General features: G+C 40.4%; 1 protein-coding gene across 9 annotated transcripts in view; it reads right to left on the bottom strand.

Moving 5' to 3' along the window:
* Positions 1–21,760, bottom strand: part of TANC2 (tetratricopeptide repeat, ankyrin repeat and coiled-coil containing 2) — a 593,041-nt gene extending 571,281 nt beyond the window's left edge. For 8 of the 9 annotated variants that reach the window (XM_034755955.1, XM_034755959.1, XM_034755960.1 and 5 more), the window contains exon 1: positions 21,567–21,760. The gene's annotated coding sequence lies outside the window, so the exon portion shown is untranslated. Of the gene's footprint in view, positions 1–20,357; positions 20,416–21,566 lie in introns of all 9 variants that reach the window. The other variant, XM_034755956.1, reaches the window with a different exon arrangement.
* Between the last annotated feature and the right edge of the window lie 1,716 nt (positions 21,761–23,476).

Here is a 23,476-nt window from a genome sequence, read left to right as displayed (position 1 = left end):
CTTTCTTTTTTTAATTAATAAAAAATGTGAAGTCCCTTTGGATTACTAAAGTTAATATTTAATAGTGATTCAATTATTATAAACTTAACACTTATATAGCATTGTGGCTGGAGAATATCAGAGCCCTGTAGTTCCAAATAGGAGGAGGGGCATGGAAAGGAGGAGTGCCATGTCCACAGTATTATTCTCTGCCCTAGTATGTATTCGGTTTCACGGTGTGAAAAAGAGTATAACTGTCAGTGGCATTGTATTCCCTCCCCCTCACTCCAAGCTTACAAGACTTCCCCAGTTAAAGTAATGCAGATTTTGTCAACTGTCACTTCCCCTCCATATTATAAACCCTACCACTACTACCACAGTGATCCCCAAATTAGGACTCCCGGGGCAGTCAACTGGTTCTGCATGAGTTTTATGCAACCCTCTGGACATCAAATTCTTCAAGTTCCAGAATGCATGAAAAGGTATACACAAGCTACGTAGTCTATTAGACCTAGAAAGCCACGTGGCAAGACAAACTAGATCAAAGAAAAAGTACAATAATTAAGTTAGAGGACAAAACAGTTTTCATCCAGCAGTGAAAAAGACAGATTAACAAAAGCGGTCACCAACAAGTGGGTGAACATGCTTAAAATTTAGGAATTCACTATAAAAAAATAAAACTAGTGTGCTTCAAGGAAAAGAGATCATTTGATCACAGCTCTCCATAACTCCTAAGAAAGGAGCTAACGTAGTTTCTCAAAGCACAGTTGACTGTGTAACCTGTAGAATCATAGAATTCATAGAAATGTACATCTGAAAGGGACCTCAGAAAGTCTTCTAATCCATCCCCCCTGAAATGAAGCATGACTAAGTATACCTAACACCATCATGACAGATGTGTCTCTAACCTGTTCTTAAAAACTGCCAATGACAGGGATTCCATAATCACCCTTAGTAACCTGTTCCAGTACTTAGCTATCTTTATATCTTTTCCCAATATCTAACCTAAATCTCCTTTGCTGCAGATTAAGAAAACTATTTCTCATCTTACCTTCAGTGGACATGGAAAACAACTGATCATCATCCTCTTCATAATAGCCCTTAACATTCATTATCTTACAGCTTCAATGATATAAAATATGCATAATTTGTCATCACATGAAAATTTACAGGAAAGATAGGATCTGTGTACGATGATGAACTAGGAACCATTTTAAATGGCAAGTTAAGCGAACATGAACTTAAGGTAGGAATTACTCAGTGAAATTCCATGGCCTGTGTAATGCAGGAGGTCAGACAAGATGATCGTTAAAAACAAAAAAGGATTTTGTGTCGTGGCAATTAATGTTGCATCAAAACACTCTCCCCTCCCAAAAAAACCCCTTAAACCTTAAAAACACAAACAAGAAGGAAAATTTCTTGCATTCCTTGCCATTTTCACAATGCCTATAAACATAATAGATAATACACTCAAACACTCCATAAGGATTTCACCTACACCTCTTAACAGATACAAAAAAGTAATTTGCACCCCAACTTCAAACACACTCGAGCAAAACTTTAGCAGTGATCTTAGCAATATTAAGGAAGCATAACTTCCCAAATGCATAGACATTCAAAGAGTCAGATGTGCCAATCTGCTGATACAATAGGGTCTGAAGTCACCATTAAGTTTTTGTAAGGGAGGGGATGGGAGATGCCACAGAGCAAGCCGGGAGCAAGGAGATGGGGTAGGGAAGGGAAAATCTGAAGAAACGAATCTGAAGAGAATATGTTGTGGAGAGTTGGGGTCACAGAAGGGCTGAGAAGTGGGGTCAAGGGAATGTGTTGAGGAGCAGGAGCTCTGAGGAACTGGGTGCTTAGAGGGCTAAAGGCAGTGGGAGGAAGAATGAGTCTGGGACTGGTTCCTTGGAACAGCAAGACTGGGGGCAGTGAAAGGGAGGGAAGACGAGTTGTCAGAAGGAAAAATGAAGTATAATACAACAATTTAAAACATTAAATATATCAATCAGACATCAATCAATCCATCATCTTGAAAATCGTACACAATTGCAGTTGAGCTAAAAGTAAATTTTAATCAAACTTATGGCAAAGACTTACTTTAAAAAGGTATTCCTGGAATCTCAGTTTCATTTGTAATATATCTAGGAATATCAACAATCTGCATCATTTCTTCTCTGCTAGAGATATTTCAAAAAAGTGACACTAGAAAAAAATACCTTGAAAGTAACAACTTTTACATAAAGAACAGGAGTACTTGTGGCACCTCAGAGACTAACAAATTTATTAGAGCATAAGCTTTCGTGGACTACAGCCCACTTCTTCGGATGCATCCACGAAAGCTTATGCTCTAATAAATTTGTTAGTCTCTAAGGTGCCACAAGTACTCCTGTTCTTTTTGCGGATACAGACTAACACGGCTGCTACTCTGAAACTTTTACATATTCTATTAACATTTTTGCAACTTCCAAATCAGACCATCTTAATCTGCTCTCTTGTTCAGGTCATTTCTAGCACTCCCTCCATAGTCGTCATCTTCTCCCCCTAGTTTCTTTAGAGAAAAAGAAAGGATAAAACTCACCCTCAAACTTGCACCTACTAACTCCCATAGAAACTCTGTTGTTAGTTGCTACCTGCTGAGCAAGTGCATAAGCATTTCCAGGATCAGGTCTTTAGTTTACAGCCGAAGTGAGAATGGGCATGAAGTCCTTAGAACTTTTCACACTAATTCTAGTAAGCAAAAGAGCAGGGCACTAGATCTGACTATCTTAATGTACCTTGAGTGTGATAAATATAATTTTTCTCAATGAGTCCTGGAGGAGCATCCAAGTGTGTATGCAGCAAAATCATACAACTGTTATGATTTCTCCCCTCTGTTCACAATAATCTTTATAGTAAATAATTAGTAGATGCTTAGATTTCAACACAAGACCCCCCCCCACCTTCTTTCAAATGTTCATTATGAACAATTTTAAAGTTAGCTATTCAAAAGCATTCATTCTCTGAAAACAAAACATTCATCAGATATACAGAAATACTTTCTAGTCCCTGCTTGCCGTCAAATTCTTATAATAAATCATCTATGTACTTTCAATTCTACAGCTACATTCTCTTTTCAAATGTTACTAATGAGAAAACGAAACAGTGTTCTCAAGAGATTCAGGAAAGTAAAGGCTATTTTAATTAAACGAGATTATTGCCAATGCCAACCTACGAAGTCAACATTTACTTTGTTTGAAGTAACTGAAAGAGATGGTCAGTCTGGTAATCTATTGATTGCATATGCACTGCCAAAGAAGGCTCAAGATTGGTACTTTGTACCTTGAGTCTCAAATTATACCAGATCAGACATCCTTACTGGGAAGAATCAAGAACGATGGACTCTCTCTCTGAAGGACACCAGCACTATGCACAATTATGAAGATACGATATCACAGATCTCTGGAATATCTAAAAAAAATTGATAAATGTTTTTAAAGGGGCACTGTCAATTTAATTAAATAATGAAACTTTTGTCTGAAATTCTGTTTACCTACTTTTGTTACAAGTAACACCTAACATTCCTGTAACTGAAAGATTGGAGAAAGAAAACCAGTTCTCTATTTTTTCAGTTTGTTTGCTTTGTGCATTTAACAGCACTTTGGAGACTGTTCCATTTTATAGTTCTTTCGCATAGTAACAGTGGAGGGAAAATATTAGTTAAAACTGTAAAACGTGATTACATAATGCAAAGATTGGTAACGGGCAGCAAGAGGCAGAAGATCATACTTCCCACCTGTTGTTTTTAACCTATTTCAATAAAAACAGAAAATGTGACTGCAACAACAACAAAAAAAAATCAAATTGGCAAGGGGGACTACAGAGCAGGTATAGTGCTGACATTTATAACTCACTTTTAAAACTGACTACATTTCAAGTAGTGTCAATCTCTATAATTGCCCTAAAGTTCCTCTTGCCAATTTGTGAATTTTTTAACATCCAATTTTCCATTTTTACTTGAGTTTAAGTTGATAGTATAATTTTAATAATCCTTATAAAGGGACATGTTGTGGCCCATCCTGCACACTGTACAAAGCACACAGTGGATGTTGGGGAAGATGTCTCCAGGCTTCAGAGGGCTACTATGTTCCTCCTCACACTCAGGTAGGTGGGGAGAGGAGGATCCTTGGCTATGCCAATGCATTGGTAAGCGTACCCTGAACTGGGGTATAAACGTATTACAGCATATGCCCTCCCTGGAATCATGGGAGACCATAAAGGAGATTGTAACTTGTAACAGTGAGCTGCCCCTTGCTTGGATTTAAATTATAGTGTCACAATTGAGCCCTTAATAAACATACTTCTCATTATCTAAGATATAATAGTCTCTAATTTAGGACAGTTACATTTGGAAAGATATTTAAGTATATAAAAGTAGAAATAACCACTTTTGTTTTCCTTGAAATACTTCCTCAATTTTGATGTGTGTGAAATAAAGTAGCTGAGATTTGCATTAGAAAACTATTGCCAAAGTTCATAAAATATTTTAGAAACAGTTCCAGCAGCCACCTTGGATAAGTGAAAACTGGCTTCATTTATCCTCCAGTCTCTTTCACTCACATTCACTTTAAAATGTCATTTATTTTACACATTATTATTTACATATACCATATGTCCTAGTGTTCCTAAAAATGTTCAGGAGTTGAGAAAACTACTTACCTGGGTTCTTGTTCTCTGCAATTGTATGCTGTAACAGATCCTCATTATGATCCCAACATACAACTGATAAGAACTCCTACAGCATTAGAGTTTTGGGGGCAGTTACTACCCACACATGGGCAGATGGTATATTCTATCTCCGCTAACTGCTGTCAGCATGGTGTGATCTTTTTCCTCCCAACCACAAGATATATAGCATTAACAAAACCAAACATTTATCCCCATCTCTGCAGAGGAGGTGGCTGGGCAAGTGTGACTCTATTACAACTTAAACCTTCAAAGAACAACAATTACAGCCAAGTAATTTTCCCTACTCTAAGGGAACCAGTTGTAATAAATTCCCACTCCTGAAGACAAAAAAGCTCCAGAGATGCCGCAATGAAAGACCAAAGATTAGCTAAATGTTGTTATGCAGATTTCAACCACTCTCTAGTACTCCAATAGTGAGACTACATATCTCAGAGTTGGTCTACAGTACAAAGTTAGGTCATCATAACTACATTGCTATGGGCTGAGAAAAATTTCAAACTCTATGCAACATAATTAAGCCAATCTAACCCCCGGTTGGACACTGCTAGGTTGACAGAAGAATTCTTCTAATACCTAACCCCTCTTGCAGAGGTGGATTTACTACAGCAATGGAAGAATACCTACTAAATGTCTATACTACAGCGCTGTGGCAGTAGCATTTTTAATGCAGACATACCTTTAGACTAATAACTATTTGAAGCTGGGTTTCTCAAACCAGATCATGTTTTGAAAACTAAGATGGTAGACTCGGACATCTTAATGAAACACTTATCTTAGGAGGGGTCATGTCTGCCTCACTGAACAGGAGGAAAAAAAATGTATACTCTATTAAATCAGAACTATGGAGAGAAGGCCTCCCAATTTTCTAATATTACTATTCCTCTCTGATCATAAGAATATTCTAAATGAAAGATATTAACAAAAATTGCATTAGACCCCAATTTGATAAATTAGAAATATGAACATGAGACCGTACATCACTTTGAAAAATGCACTACAAATTCTTCAGCAGAATTACACAGTTGTAAAAATATGCATCGCATCACTGCATGTGTAATACCATTCCGTACATATATTTAACAGGAAAGGCATACCACAAGGCTCATGGCCTAATGCAATGGAACTAAAAGTTGAGAGTCAATAAAGATTAATTCACATTTTGATAATTATATCACTTTTAGGAGAATGGTGTCCTACAATAAATATGTAGAGAACAAACAATATAATTACCTATCAGTTAGACTATAAACTGGAAAAATAAGGAGCATCCCAACTACTTTTACCAAGCTTGCAAAACAAAGAATTCAAGAATGATTATTTTTTAGATGTTGAGACTTGCTGCACAAAGAACAAACCACAACCCAATACATTCTGGACAACAAAAATAAGGAGGATGCTCAGAGTAGTAGCTACCATAAATAGCATCAACTAACAGAATGAGCTTAAAGTTTGATGCAATTCCAAAGACCCTAAATTAAATAATTCTCTGAAGAGAACTGGCTGGAAATTCTAATACAAGTGTGGTACTTGAAGAATGAGAATTTCTGTTGATGCAAAATCATTACTACTGTAAGTCTACCCATATATTAAACACAAAGAAGCAAAAAAAAAAAAAAAAGAAAGAAAGAAATATTACCTCATGTCCTGCTTTTAGTAGCAAATGTTTTATAAATGTGGTTGCAACGACCAGGTCTTCTCTGTTTTAAGTGAATCCAGAACACAAGCAATAAACTCTTCACCTTGATTTCAATAAAGGATGCTGCCACAACAAAAACATGAATGTGTCAACATAACTCTTCCTGTTCTGGAACTGTCTCCCTCCATCCAATTCCATATCTCAGGCTGCATCTCCAACATATCCTTTTGGAAATTTCACTATTTGAACTCAACGTGGTCAAAACTGCATACTTTATTTTCTCCCAAATGTTTCTCAGGTTCTCTGTTACTGTGAACACAGCCACCATCCTCGCTGTAACCCAGGCTTCTGGTACTGGAGTTAACAATACCTCCTTTGCCTCATTCATCCATATCAGATCCACTTCTTGTTTCTGTTACATAAAGATTTCTAACAATTTCTCTGTCCTCACAACTAAATTTCCCATCTTGATTACTGTAACCTTCTGCTCACTTGCATCCCTAATACCCATCCAGTCCATTCAAAATGCAATCACTAATATCAGAATGACTGCCAAGGAAGATTATCACATCTCACCCCACTCTCCCTCCACTGGTTGTCCCTTCTCTAATAAATCAAGTTAAGCTTCCAGCTACAGTCATGAACTCTCATTGCAAGTCCGCCCCACCCTACTTACCCATGCTTGACTCTAATCATGACATGCCCCCACCAATGCCAGATGATTTGATGTCCTATTTATGCCTCTCATGCCATCTCCATGCTTTATTCCCAATATTATTGCCTCAGAATGGAAAGCTGTTCCTCAGCTGGTCCACAAATCCACTATCATCTTCTCATTTAAATCCCTCTTGGAGAACCATTTCTTCTGCACCAGCTACACTTATGCGAATGCAGGGAATCAAATGTTGGGAGGAGTTTATGGACACTGGAACAGAAACTGGGAATTGGCATTGTGGTGGAGAGATTCATGGAGTTTAAGACCCGAAGGGACAATTCTGATCATCTCATCTCAAAGGCCACAGAATTTCACCCAGAAATTACTGAATTAAATCCATAACTGCTGGTTAACCAAAGAATCCCTTTGTAAATTGATATCACATCCCTTGGTAAGTTGTTCCAAAGATTAATTATCCTCACTGTTCAAAATTTGCACTTCATTTCTAGCCTAAATCTATCTAGCTTCAGCTTTCAAACACTGGACTTCATTAAATCTTTGTCTACTGTATTAAAGAGCCTTCTACTATCAGAAATCTTTTTTCTACACAAAGGAACCACTCACCTAGAAGAGGAAGAAAGAAAAGAGGGGAAATAATGTTTACTGAAGAAACTAAAAAAAAAAAAAAATGCAACAAAAAACATTACTAAAAAAGACATGTGCCTACCACTCTCCTGATGACTTTTGGCTGGATTCTGGTCTCTTTACTTTGTAATAATGTCCCCTTATCAACAGAAACATACGTTTTACAGATATGCACTAACACAGAAGCAACAGGTAGTGGAAGCTGAACTGTACTCATCAGCAGAAAAGGTACTGGCAGTCAGAAGCACAAGGGTCTGCTATACAGTACCGCATAAGTAGGACAGAATTTACCACCTGCTGATTTAGGGGAATCATAAGAACACAAGAATGGCCATATTCAGTCAGACCAATGGTCCATCTAGCCCAGCATTCTGTTTTCAGACAATGGCCAATGCCAGATGCTTCCAAGGGTATGAACAGAACAGGGCAGTTATGAAGTGATCCATCCCACCTTGTCCAGCCTCAGCATCTGGCACTCTGAGGCTAAGGGACAACCAGAGCATGGGGTTGCATCCCTGACCATCTTGGCTAACAGCCATTGACGCGCCTATCCTCGATGAATTTTTTTTTTAACCTAGTTATACTTTTGGCCCTCACAGCATCCTCGGACAACAAGCTCCACAGGCAGACGAGGCATTGTGTGAAGAAGTACTTCTTTTTGTTCATTTTAAACATGCTGCCTATTAATTTCATGAGGTGATCCCAATCCTTGTGTTACGTGAAGGGGTAAATAACACAGCCTTATTCACTTCTCTACACTTGTCATGATTTTGTAGACCTCTATCATATCCCTCTTAGTCGTCTCTTTTCCAAGCTGAACAGTCCCAGTCTTTTGAATCTCTCCTCATATGGCAGCTGTTCATTTTTCACAGAGTCATAAGGTTAGAAGGGACGCAAGGGTCATCTAGTCTAAGCCCCTGCCAAGATGTAGGATCTGTTGTGTCTAAACCATCCAAGGTAGATGGCTATCCAGCCTCCTTTTGAAAACCTCCAATGAAGAAGCTTCCACAACTACCTATGTTCCACTGTCCTACTGTTCTTACAGTTAGGAAGTTTTTCCTGAGATTTAATCTAAATCTCCAATGCTGTAGTTTGAACCCACTGCTTCTTGTCCTGCCCTCTGTGGCAAAAGAGAACATCTTTTTTCCATCTTTTTTATGGCAGACTTTCAAGTAGCTGAAGACTGCTATCATATCCCCCCCTTACTCTCCTCTTTTCCAAACTAAACATACCCATTTCCTTCAGCCTTTGCTCATATGGCTTGCATTCCATCCCTTTGATCATCTTTGTTGCTCGCCTCTGGATCCTTTCCAGTTTTTCTACATCCTTTCTATACATTGGTGACCAAAATTGGACACAGTACTCCATCTGAGGCCTAACTAGTGCCGAGTAGAGCAGTTCTATCACCTCCCATGACTTGCATTCTATGCATCTGTTAATGCAACCTAAAACTGCATTTGCTTTTTTTGCAACAGCATTGCATTGATGACTCATATTGAGGTTGTGATCTACCACAACTCCCAGATCCTTCTCAGCAGTGCTTCTTCCAAGCCAGTTTTCCCCCATTCTGCATTTGTGCATTTGGTTTTATTTCCCTAAGTGTGGCACCTTTCATTTGTCTTTGCTGAATTTCATGTTGTTGTCTGTAATCCAGTTCTCCAATTTATCAAGATCCCTCTGAATTTTAGCTCTACCCTCCAAAGTATTGGCAACCCCGCTCTCCCCTCCCCCCACCCCCCAAGCTTGGGGCCATCTGCAAACTTGATAGATGTAGATATAGAAAATATACCTAAGTCATTTAATCAATTCCTGGAGGTGAATGCCTAGCTGCAACGATGGCGTCGCCAGGAGGGCTTCAGCTTCCTTGACCTTGGGATGCTGTTCCAGGAAGAAGGACTGCTAAGCAGACATGGGGTCCATCTATCAAGGAAGGGGAAGAGCATATTTGGATACAGACTGACTAATCTAGTGAGGAGAGCTTTAAACTAGTTTCAAAGAGGGCAGGTGACCAAAGCCCACAGGTAGGTCAAGAACATGGAAACCTGGGAGAAGGTTTGGAATTTGGAGGGAGCATGAGTGTTATAGCAGGGATAAAGGAGACACAAGACAGAACTGGGGGGCGGGGGAATCAAATCAGTATCTTAGATGTCTGTATACTAATGCAAGAAGTAGGGGGAATAAGTAGGAAGAATTCAAAATGCTAGTCAATAAACATAACTATGACGTAGCTGGCATCACGGAGACCTGGTTGGATAATACACATGACTGGAATGTTGATATAAAAGGGTACAGCTTGCTCAGGAAGGACCGGCAGGGAAAAAAGGGAGGAGATGTTGCCTTATATATTAAAAATGTATACACCTGAACTTTGATTGAGATGGAACTAGGAGACAGACTTGTTGAAAGTCTCTGGGTAAGGATAAAAGGGGTAAAAAACAAGGGTGATGTCATGGAAGGGGTCTACTACAGACCACCTAACCAGGAAGAAGAGGCTGTCAAAGTCAGACTCAGGACTCACAATTTGTCAGATCACTCTGTTTATTAGCAAAGCGCTCTGCTAATACACTCAAATAATGTGAGCACCATGCAAGACTCAAACTATCTTATTTATACAGATAAAAGGGCACGAACTTAACAAGATAACAAAAGGAAGCAGAACTGATAAGTTTACCTGGGGCTAGACATACATATTTTATTTCCTTACTATTACCAATCTCCTGTTAACGTCCCACCATTAGCTTAAGTGGACCCATTGTTTCATACCTTAATGTTTCTCTTCCTGACAACTATATTTCAACATCCTTTATTCCTGCTTAAAGGAACATACAGCATTTCTTTAATCCAATCTATTTTTACAATATAATTAATTCTACTTTCACAAGGTGGATGACGCTTTTTTTAAACAGCTAACAAAATCATCCAAAGCACAGGACTTGGTGGTGATGAGGGACTTCCAGACATCTGCTGGGAAAATAACACAGCAGGGCACAGATTATCCAACAAGTTCTTGGAATGTATTGGAGACAATTTTTTATTTCAGAAGGTGGAGACAACTACCAGGGGAGAGGCTGTTCTAGATTTGATATTGACAAATAGAGAGGAACTGGCTGAGAATTTAAAGTGGAAGGCAGCTTAGGTGAAAGTAATCATGAAATATAGAGTTCATGATTCAAAGGAATGGCAGGAGGGAGACCAGCAAAATAAAGACAATGGATCTCAAGAAGACAGACTTTAGCAAACCCAGGGAGCTGGTAGGTAAGATCCCATGGGAAGCAAGTCTAAGGGAAAAAACAAAAGAAGACAGTTGGCAGTTTTTCAAGGAGACATTATTAAGGGCACAAGAGGAAACTATCCCACTGCGTAGGAAAGATAAGAAGTATGGCAAGAGACCACCCTAGCTTAACCAGGAGATCTTCAATTATCTAAAAATCAAAAAAAGAGTCCCACAAAGAGTGGAAACTAGATCAAATTACAAAGGATGAATAAAAACAAACACCACAAATATGTAGCGACAAAATTAGAAAGGCCAAGGCACAAAGCGAGATCAAACTAGACAGAGACATAAAGGGTAACAAGAAAACATTCTTAGAAGCAAGAGGAAGACCGAGGACAGGTTAGGCCCACTACTCAATGGGGGAGGGGGAGAGAATAACAACAGAAAATGTGGAAATGGCAGAGGTGCTTAATTACTTCATTGTTTTGGTTTTCACCAAGAAGGTTGGACATCTAACATAGTGAATGCCAGTGAATATGAGGTAGGCTCAGAAGAGGCTAAAATAGAGAAAGAACAAGTTAAAAATTCCGTGGACAAATTAGATGTCTTCAAGTCACCAGGGCCTGATGAAATGCATCCTAGAATACTCAAGGAGCTGACTGAGGAGATATCTGAGCCATTAGCAACTATCTTTGAAAAGTCAAGGAAGAATGGAGAGATTCCAGAAGACTGGAAAAGGACAAATATAGTGCCCATTTATAAAAAGGGAAATAAGGACAACCCAGGGAATTACAGACCAGTCAGCTAAGCTTGTGTACCCACAAAGATAATGGAGCAAATGATTAAGCAATCAATTTGCAAACATCTAGAAGATAATAAGGTGATAAGTAACAGTCAGCATGGATCTGTCAAAAACAAATCATGTCATACCAACCCGATAGCTTTCTTTGACAGGGTAACAAGCATGTGGACAGGGGGAAAGCGGTAGACGTGGTATATCTTGACTTTAGTAAAGCTTCTGATACTGTCTCGCATGACCTTCTCATAAATAAACTAGGGAAATTCAACCTAGATAGAGCTACTATAAGGTGGGTGCAAAACTGGTTGGAAAACCGCTCCCAGAGAGTAGTTATCAGTGGTTCACAGTCATGCTGGAAGAGCATAACGAGTGGGGTCCCACAGGGATCAGTTTTGGATCTGGTTCTGTTCAATATCTTCATCAATGATTTAGAGAATGGTAGAGAGAGTACACCTATAAAGTCTGCGGACGATACTAAGCTGGGAGAAGTTGCAAGTGCTTTGGAGGATAGGATTAAAATTTAAAATAATCTGGACAAACTGGAGAAATAGTCTGAAGTAAACAGGATGAAATTCAATAAGGACAAATGCAAAGTACTCCACTTAGGAAGGAACAATCAGTTGCACACATACAAAATGGGAAATGACTGCCTAGGAAGGAGTACTGCGAAAAGAGATCGGGGGGAGAGGGTGTCATAGTGGACTACAAGCTAAATAGGAGTCAGTAGTGTAATGCTGTTGCAAAAAATGCAAACAGCATCCTGGGATGTATTGGCAGAAGTGTTGTGAGCAAGACATGAAAAGTAATTCTTCCGTTCTACTCTGCACTGACTAGGCCTCAACTAGAATATTGTGTCCAGTTCTGGGCGCCACATTTCAGGAAGGATTTAGACAAATTGGAGAGAGTCCAGAGAAGAGCAACAAAAATGATTAAAGGTCTAGAAAAAATGACCTATGAGGGAAGATTGAAAAAAACTGAGTTTGTTTAGTCTGGAAAATAGAAGACTGACAGGGGACGTGATAACAGTTTTCAAGTATGTAAAAGGTTGTAACAAGGAGGAAGAAGAAAAATTGTTTTTCTTAACCTCTTATAGGACAAGCAGCAATGGGCTTAAATTGCAGCAAGGGAGGTTTAGGTTGAACATTAGGAAAAACTTCCCTGTCAGGGTGGTTAAGCACTGAAAGAAATTGCTTAGGGAAGTTGTGGAATCTCCATCATTGGAGACTTTTAAGAGCAGGTTAGACAAACACCTGTAAGGAATGGCCTAAATAATTAATCCTGCCATAAGTGCAGGGGACTGGACTAGATGACCTCTCGAGATCCCTTCCAGTTCTGTGATTCTATGTTCACCACCACCACACTGACAACAGATCCCAGTGGAACCCCTCTTGAGACCTCCCTTCAAGCCGACATCATTCAAGTAATAGTTACTCTTTGTTTGCAGTTGTTTAACCAATTGTGTATTCACTTAATGATAGTTCGGTCGAGCCTGCATTTCTCCAGAATGTCATGTGGGGCTGTGTCAAAAGCATAGCTGAAATTCAGGTATATTATATCCACCACATTCACCCCATCCACCAAATCAGTTACCTTGTCAAAGAAGGAAATCAAGCTGGTTTGGCATGATGATGAGTCTATGACTCTGGTTGCAGAGAAGCAACTGCAGCATGTCCTGAGGCTGTACTCAGAGGAGCTTTTGGATGCCACCCCTGAGGAATGGCTCACTGTGGAAATAGCAGCAAAAATGGAAAAGGCAGAAGCTGCCCCAGAGTCTGGTAAGTTTCTGGCTCCAATTTAATGTTTATTAATATAGGAGCGGGAAGGACTTCTGTTCTATGAACCAATGCAAAAGTTGGTTTTTATGTGAATAATCCTTATTCACATAAAACGTGTATCCACCAATGGCAGATGTATGCCAGCACCTTGGCGTCCCCACACCCTCCCCCATGTGGAATTGAAAATAGAGACTGGGAAATGCAAACAGTAAAAAGGGGATTTAAAAGGGGATTTAAAAATTTTTACTGGAAAGGTACACATTTTTGCTCAGGCATTCCTGTTTGTTAAAAATAATAATCTTGTAATGCAATCCCTGTAACTACACCACTCTGAAACCACTCAATAATGTAAAACATTGAACTGGCACCCAAGTTGTTCCACAATTGGGGGGAGGGGGACGGGGGGGGGGTGCGAATGGGATTTTTAACTTACCATTGTCTCTGCACTTCTTTCACTGCGATTAACCCGGCTGTGTATAGGGAGTTTCTGTGGTCTGAAGCATCCCTCTCACAATATACTGAAGTTCAGTTTTAAAAAGTAACACTTTTTGTCCTTGAAATTCTACAAGGATTTTTTCTGTGATCCTGCACTGAGCTATTGGAGAAAACTCTTTTTGTCTTCTCCTGTTCCAGGTCCCTAGACCTCTACAGGCTGGAGTATCTGGCGCTCACCCACACTGCAGCAGAAGCCTGGGCCTCTCTTCTTCTACGGATAAACATGACATTCTTTTGACGAACCATTCACTAGAATGCTTTGAGTAAGCTATATACCTCAACATAAAAACTTCACAGCAACGCTGAAGTTGCAGAAGTGCAACAGAAACTCACTAATTTTCACTAATAACTGAGGACCATACTGCCCCCTTTCACAGAAACATTTGGGGAAGGCAATCTGGGAGGAAGAAATACTCCATAAAGTTCACTTCCCAGAGTTTTCATAAATCTGTCTTCCACTGGGGGGAGAGTCCACAGACTTAGTATGCTACTCCTTTTCCTCCTTTCAGCCCTACAGAACTTGAAGATAGAGCAGGAAGGGAGTTTGGCTCCATCCTTCCACTTGCTTGGAGGACAATTCCAATAAAAGATACACATTGTTTGTTTGCCCCTGCAGTTATAAAGTGGCATCAACAGAAAGAGCTAATATAGCTAGCTTTAATGGCCCATCATAGTGTAATCAAAAATCCTAATCAAATGGTTCTTTGATAGTTTATGTGAAATTAGTTTACAACAATGGGACTACTTGTGGTGCAAAATAAGGATTATTCACATAAAACAGGGCTTGCAGGATTGGACCCTCATTTTGGATTTATGCCATTTTATCTAATTATTCCTTATTAAAAATGAACAGAATAGCAGTATGTAACAAATTACTCCGAATCTTAGAAATTATGAATATAAGATTGTACTATAAAGCGCCCTTTCAATTCAACATTGACTCTCAATTTTACCTTCAGCCCTGACACCACAATACCACTAGTCTACTCTAAACCACAATCTTTCAGCCAAAAATGAGTTCATCCCATAAACAGTGACTAAGTGACAACAACTGGATAGTAATAACTGGAACGTCAACAAGCATGATTCATCTCATATTTTTTCATTACTTCTATCAATTTGAGAAAGTATACTACTTACATAATTCCCCAGCCATTAGCTCACACAATACCATTCCCTATTCAGAACTAAGGTCCCAAGATGCATGCATGTGCATAACTATCTGCACATGAGTAGTCCCATTGAACTCAACAGGATTACTCATGTGCTTGAAAGTTACGTAGGTGCGTACATCTAGGCAAGACCAGGACCTACGGGTCACTGCTTGCGGTTGCTGCTTATTTGGTAAATGATGCTTCTGAATTTTCAGAGCCTTGCTAACAAGTAGCGGGGAAAGAGAGGAAGGAGGGGAGGCACTGTCAAATGTGTAAGGGCCAAAATACAGCCTCTCTCTCTTCAAGAGCCAAAATATCTTTTTTTATATCAAATGTCTTACTGTGGTGGTGGATTTTAAACAAAGGCTTGCTTTATGTAGCGCATAAACAAAACCAATACATTCTGCTCAATCTATAGTAGTCAAATATATTCCTATGAGTGGAATATTGATTCCACTGAAATTATGCATTCTCTCAAATGTGGCACAAAAACCAAGTGGCTTCCAAGTTAGAGGTATTTATTTGATTTTTATACCATTATTGATGAGAGTGTGCAAGACTATGCAGTCTGTTTTCTTAAAGATTTATAAATTAAAATTTTATTTTAAAAACACACTGTACTCAGGTTATGTGCTTGTTTGTCTACCAGCATAAAAAGAAACATGTTTATTTCAAGCTGTATTAGAAACATGCAATAATAAATGCTGGCCAAATAGAAAGCCAAAGTAGCTAGTGAGTATTTTAAACTGTAAGTCTTCTAAAAGGGTATTGCAAACAAGAGTTTTAAAAAATTAAAGATTTCTTTATTTAAAAAAGTAACTTCAGAGTATCGCTTTAACACACAGAAATCTGTCACAAACCCCACTGAAACCAGCTTTGTTCTTCCATTAGAATTATATGTCTAATATAGCTCTAGAAGAGCAAGTTGGATTCTTCTCTGGCTTATGAACCAATTACTCTTAGGGGAATTCTGTACTATTGCACATGCGCAGAGTTCATGTCCTGCACAGAAATATTTTTTTCTCTGCAGAAAATACATTCAGCTAGAGAAATGCTGCAGTTATGCCCCTTTCACCCACCAGGGACTGCTGTTGCACCAGAACAGAGAGCAGCCATTCCTGGATGGAAGTAGCCCCAGTTGTGGATAGGGAAGAGAAGAGGCTGCATTCCTCACAGCACCCTGCCCAGGAGGCCAGAGGATGTGGAATGGGATATAGATGGAGGGACAACGTAGGGCACATGAAGCTGCTGGGGGTCATAGACTGGGGTTCAAAAGGGCTAGTGGGGGGGGGCAGACTGGGGCGGGGCACATGGGGACGGAGGAGGAGGTGTGGCTGAGTGGGGGTACAGCGACCAATGGGGACAGGGGAGGAGGTGGTTGAGTGGGGGTGCAGGAACACATGGGGATAGGGGCAGATGTGCCTGACTGAATGAAAGAGGGAAAGGCTAGGGGTCAGCCAAGGTCTGCATGGGGGAGGCTCCGTAACAATCCCCCCCACAAATAAAACTGTTCCATACTTCTGCCACCCACACCCAATAACCCTCCAAGTTCACAACCAGGCTCCTTCACAACAATTACTTCCCTTTTCCTCAGCTCCTCCATTATACCTGATTCCCCCAAGCCTTTGCACTGCTTCTGGGGAGTGCAGGAAATACATTTCTGTATTGTAGTTTAAATTAATTATTACTCAAAGTTCTGTAGTAATAGGACTAGTAAGGCATCTATTTGTCAAAAAACATTTCCTGAATTTTTTTGTTGTCTCTATTGTTACGGACATACTTGCTGACAGGTATTTTGAAATACATTACCAAAATAAATTGAATCTTGCATTGGTATGTTGTGTTATTTTGACAAATAAAATATGCAGAATTTTAAAATATTGTGCACAGGATTTTTTATTTTTTGGCATAGAAGACCCCCAAGAGTAATCAACAAAATTGAGACATACGATCCTGGTCCTGAAATCAGATCATTGTGTAAGAATGCACGCACATGGAGTCCCACTGAATTCAATGGGGTTCTGCACAGGCACCTGGGTCCTCTCATTTCTCCTACTTCCTTCAAATGAATCTAATGTATATTTAATATTTAAAGTGGCTGATTTTTTTACAAAAAAAAAAAAACAAACAAATTTGATTAGAAGATCACAAAAGGAAAAGACCAGGACAACTCCATATGAGGCGATTATTTTATGAACTTTTTAAAACAAGCTCTAACAAGTTCATAATATGCTACAGATTCACAATCTATTTTATAAGGCCCCAATCCAGCAAACATTTACATAGGTAGTTAATTTTACATATTGTCTTCAGTGAGTCTAGACACATGTGAAGTTAAGCATTTCTGTGTTTGCAAGATGAAGGCCTAATAATTTGCAAAAGACAGAATCTAGCTCTGTGGGCTCAATCTTGCTCCTACTGACTTCAGTGATTTAACACCTGGCCATGCATGACTATGTTGTTCTTAGACCCTTAAATAGCACTTATAAAGAAGTTTCTGTACATTCTTGTTTTTATCTCAGGAATAATGATAAATTTTATCATAATAGTTATAAACCATTGTATCAGTAACACTGTGGAGTTTGAGTATTCCGGATACTACACTGAGCCAGGGGTGGCTCTATGTATTTTGCCGCCCCAAGCACGGCTTTCGGCGGCACACCTGCGGGAGGTCTGCTGGTAACGCGGATTCAGCGGCGCGCCTGTGGGAGGTCCCACGCCACCAAATTGCCACCGAAACCGCAGGACCGACGGACCTCCCGCAGGCATGCGGCCGAAAGCAGCCTGACTGCCGCCCTCACGGCGACCAGCATGCTGCTCCCCGCAGCATGCTGCCCCACGCACACTCTTGGAGCGCTGGTGCCTGGAGCCGCCCCTGCACTGAGCATACGCAATATACACTGTTATGGAAAGGCAGTTACTGCACCCATTAAGGCAATACTGTAGGATACATTTTCAAAGCTTTAGAAATGGATTTCACCACTCAGCTCTCATTGCTGTTAATAGAAGTCATACAGTTAACTCCTCCTGTATTACTCTGAAAATTTAAACCCAAAACCTGTTTTGCAAAAGAAAAAAAAAACATTTACACCCTTTTCTGCTTTGTTATGATGTATAACAAAAAACAGAAAAGGTACATTTGAGGGATTTAAAAGCAGGTGGCTGATTTAAAAAAAACTAGACTAGAGGACTAGATGGAAGCTTACTTACTCATCAACTAACCACTAGTTCTCCTGTTCCTCAAGAAAGCAAAACAGGGAATTCAAGACCTGCTTTTTCTAATAAAAAGCATAAGCAGGAATATAGACAACTTTAAAAAAAAAAATCAGGCTTTCATTACTCTGTATAAAGAAATAAAAGAAGGCAGAAACATTCTTTTATTGCAGGTCATATGAAAGGGATTTTTTCCCCATTGTTTCTATTTTAAATGACATAAAAATGCTATTATTGTCACCAATATAGAAAATAGTCTAAAATTTAAAAAATGAGTAAGTCTACACAAATGAAACAAAACTATTTAAATAATAGGCACACAAAGAAGGATCTGAAGACACAGGATTCTGCAGAAGACCCAAAGTTATTTAAAATTAAAAAGTTAGCTGCTGAAGTAGACTTATGGTGAGCACAACAATATTCCACATGGAGCATGTTTTTATTGTTCACTTAGGATCCAATCCTGCATAAATCTTATGCACAAGCTTAACTTTAAACCAGTGGTTTTCAACTTTTTTTCATTTGCAGACCCCTAAAAAATTTCAAATGCACGTGCAGACCCCTTTGGAAATCTTAGACATAGTCTGCAGACCCCCCCAGGGGTCCACGAACCAAAGGTGGAAAACTGCTGCTTTAAACACACAAGTTGTCCCGTTGACTTCAGTGGATATACTTGCATGCACAACATTAAGTATGTTTGTAAGTTTTTGCAGAATAGAGACCTTACTTTAGAAAAACTTCATTGAATATAGTGGACATATTGAAGGACCGTTAGCCATAGTAATGTGTATAGCTCATTATTCAAAAGCTATACACACTTATTTCCTAGTAATCTGAAACTTTAAAAGGCTCTAATTGGATGTGTTTAATAATCATTTACAGAAATAGGAGATCCATTGTAACCTGGTTCACAGTACACCAATCACTTCAAAAGACAATGTCATGAGTTCTAGTGGTAACAAATGCAAAATATGGAAGGCAAAAAGGCAGATAGGAATGGCTATAGAGGGAAAGCCAAGCAATCACAAAAGGTATTGAATTTATTTTCTATACACTATATTAATTCAACTTCACTATCATAGATAGCATTGTACAGACAAGTAGTAATAATAAATTAAATTTTTACAGGCAAAATTCTAACCTTCCTTGCACATACGCTAAATCAGAGCAGGCTACATACAGCAGTCCTCTGAGCTCTACGTGGAGCGTGGATGGCAAGTTTTGGGAGTGTGTATAGCTTCTTGTGTATATGTTGCCTTTGGTGTCTGGTAGTAAGAGAAGCAAATGCAGTACTATTTACTGAGGCTCTTTTAGGAGCAGCAATAAAGAGTAGAGTACTGCATAGTGTGCTAGTCACCACCCCCCAAGATATCTTATTTGCTGTAGGTAGGGTATCTCAAGGACCCTTTACTCAGGCATTACCACTCCACTTTTTCCAGAAACCCTCATTCACAAGCCCAAAATTTGCCATATATTGGGATTCTGATTACACCAAACCACAACAGCCAATATAAAATAGCTTTATAATTGACTTGCCTATAAATCTTACATTTCATTTTAAACACACACACACACACAGTGGTATGGTGTCTGTCACTCCAGTAAGAAATTCAAGTGTGGATATAACTAGGAATTCTCTTAAAAACAGATGTTCTTGGCAAAACGCACTCACTTTATTCACTTGTCTTTACATTTTCACATTAGGAGATTATTTTTTTTTTTGAAGGTTTATGGTTTTCCTTTCATTTTTCATCTGAACCCTAGTGCTTCAGATCCATCGTTCCAAGCTGCACCTGGGAAATGCTACAAGCAGGATTCCATGGACATCTTTCCATGTTGTTGTTCTCCCCCTCACCCAATTTCATCCTTGCTGCAATACACTGAACAGACACAAATCTATGTTTCACTTCCCAAAGAGTATTAATTAACCATTTCAGCTCCTATTACTGAACTCCACCAGATCAAAAATATTTGGTCAGCATATTTTGTTTCATTTTCCTTATACTAGTTATTTTCACCTTTGTAAAAAGACACAAACATACAGTTCACTCACAGATGGCTTACCATATTACATTTCCTCCTGAACTTCCACTCAGAAATGGGTGAGAGACCCTCTCTTTCCCTGGTAAAACATACATGTAATAGAAACTGTCTGTCTTATATCTCATTTCTTTTTACGTTTTAGCCTCCAACAATCAACCCAAGAACACCAGTAACAAATAAAATTCTGCTGTATTTTTCAATTTGCTCCATATTTGTAATCTTTATTCACACTATGGGAAGGGTAGGAAGGGAAGATATTTAACCCTTGTTTTCCTTGCATAGCACACAAGTAACAGTTTTTTTGTGTGTGTTTCTTTCATGTGAATTCTCTCTGCAGCAGCAAAGTCTCTGGAAATAAAATACACCATGTTCTGACAGCCACTTTTTCCCCCCTTTGTCTTTATTTTTCCACATTGCTTAAGGGGAGGTTTGTCTCATTGTATCATTATAGTTAAACCCATTAGCCTTTAAAATAAACATATATCATTTAAGACCAACCTTATGCCCATTCAATCTGTTGTTTTAAGGACATTTACTTGATCTTTTAATTGAAAAAAAAATGGTTTGTATTGATACCATTTTAGTAAATTCATCTTATTAACCTAACATTTACTACACTACTTAAATAGATAAATATCCATAAATTACTGTGAGCTTCATATTATTGATTACAAATTGATATCACTGATCCAGTGGCCATCTATTTGACAGTCCTGGTACTACCGGTCCTTATATTATATTGAGCCAGTCTCCATACAAGAGGTGCAATATCTATGCAATTGACAGTCCCTCTTTATATGGGTAGAAGGGATCCAGCCCCCATGTGATCAATTCGCTGTCGATACCACACTATCAAGGTATTTTGGAACCAGTCCCTACAACTCTCTCTGTGTGTGTACCATTTACCCACCCCCATGAACATGGCTCACGGATGGATCTGGTCGCCAGCCGCGTCACTCCCATAGGTGCGAACAATGCGGTGCTGGTCGGTATCATTTCAACCCAGTGACCAATGCACCCCAAGCCTTACTGCCCCAGGCTCGGTGAGATCAGTCCATGTCCATGTCCATGTCCATGCCACTGCCGGGCTCTCTGCGCCGCGCAGCCGGTCCCCCCTCAAAAACGCTGGGAGCACCGCCAACCCCCCCCCCCCCCCCCCCCCCCCTCCCATCGACACACGCCGCCTAATCCCCACACCCCCTTCCCCCCCTCAGGAGTCGCTGCCCTTACCTGGGGCGGCGGAGCGCGGGCTCCGAGGCGAGGCTGCCCTCCGACTCCGGGCGCCTCCCTCTCACCACATCCCCGCTGGCCCCCGGGAGCCTTCCCTGCCGGGGCGGGGACAGGGTGGCTGTTCTTGCCCCTCAGCGGCTCTCGCGCTCCACCGCGGCGGTTACCTCACCCCCCCCCCCCCCCAAAAAAAAAATATAAAACCCCCCAAGGCCCCCCCCCCCCTCGTCCGGATCCCCTCCCCGCAGAGCGCGAGGGGGCGGGCGGGCGCGCGCGGTGTCCCAAGGGAGGGAGCAGCAGCCCCTTTGCGCCTCGCGCCTCTGGCCTCGCGCCCGCCCGGCGCGCGTCGGCGCAGCCAACTCGCTCCCGAGTCGCGCGCGAGCGCCGGCTCCCTTCTGGGCTCGCGCACTCGGCTTGGGGAGGGGGAGGTCTCGGTGGGAGTGAGGAAGGAAACTCAAGCTACCCCTCCCTCCCTCCCTCTCGCCCTTGCGCGAGCGGGGACGCACGCGCTCTCCCAGCCTGTGTGTGTGTGTGTGTAATACACTGGAGGTGAGCCGCGCGCGGACCAGGAGGGGTCTGGTTTAATTATTCACGCGGGGCGTTGCTATGCAAATCGATTCTCCTCCCTGGCCCTGGCACCCCGCATAGCGTGCAGGAGGGACGAGTAATTCTTCACGAAGGGCGGGGTTATGCAAAACAGGTCGTCCTTCACCTCCCCCCGTGCGTTGCTTTTGCACCTGGTTTCCATCTCTGTCCTGTATTCATAACGGGGGGGAGGGGGAATTTTTAATTACTTATTATATATTAATTATCCCTGTAATTACTGCATGTAGGGGACCAAGGTCTCTGTCTATGAGTGAGCTGGGGGCTGGGTTGAAGAAGCACAGAAGACATAGAGGCATGTAAGAGGGGAGCTCGCAGCCCGCTCTGTGTACTCCTCTCACCTGAAGTCCGTCTGATCGTAGCCTTGCGACGTTTGTGATGCTCATGTTAAATCGGCAGGAAAACTTTCCCAGCAAGGAGGGGGTAGGTCTTTGGAGACAGTTCCCACTTTTAGAATTTTCTTTTATGAAGAATTTGGGATACTGGAATACTCTAGCATGAAACCCACGTTTGTCTGGGTTACTATAATGCATTTTTACTCCTTTCTCTCTCTAAAGGATTTCTCATCTGTGCAAATGTGTGTGTGTGTGTGTGCAATACATTACGCACGTAAAACGTATTTTCGGCAAGGTGGGTGGTTGTGCAGCGTTTGTGGTGTGGAATGTATCTGGTGCATTTTTCCTACCATGCATTGTTCAGAGCTGCAAATGATACTGACAAAAATTATCTGCTACTAAACCAACAAAAGGGAAGGATGGGCTGAGGGGGAAGTTTCCGGCTCCAGCAGATGAGAGGGATTTTATAGAAGCAGGACCTGCACACAAGAGTTTTCGGGTGAATTCTGTTTCTGGGGATAGAGCTCCAACAGCTTATATGTCCTTCAGCTCCTCCAAGAGGACAGAAGGCGTTAAAGCTTTTTTCATTTTAAATTCTGATTTTTTGAAAGAACGAGGACTGAAGAGAGGAAATTTTCAGTGATGGTACTGTGAGGCAGTGGAAATACAATAATTTCTACATATAAAACTTCAATTAATTATATACAGCTCTCGGTAAGTAGAACCTTCCTTCTGCCATATATGGGATGCTACTTGTTTATATAAGACAACTATCCTACTGTAAAAACATCACATTATACACTAACAGGCACCAAATAAAAAGTCTTTAATAAAAATAACTTCCATTCTTTAAAATGTAAGAGGGACGCTCACTGTTCATATCTGTCCTTATGTTTAAGTTTTGTAAAACAAGCTATAACAAACCTAAGACAAATGTTATCAAATTATTTTCAAGGTCCAATTAAAACACTTAAC

This window comes from Trachemys scripta, chromosome 23 (assembly GCF_013100865.1).
Source record: "Trachemys scripta elegans isolate TJP31775 chromosome 23, CAS_Tse_1.0, whole genome shotgun sequence".
Taxonomy (NCBI): Eukaryota; Metazoa; Chordata; order Testudines; family Emydidae; genus Trachemys; species Trachemys scripta.
The sequence above is the reverse complement of the archived record's forward strand: the minus strand, read 5'-3'. Positions and strand labels throughout refer to the sequence as shown.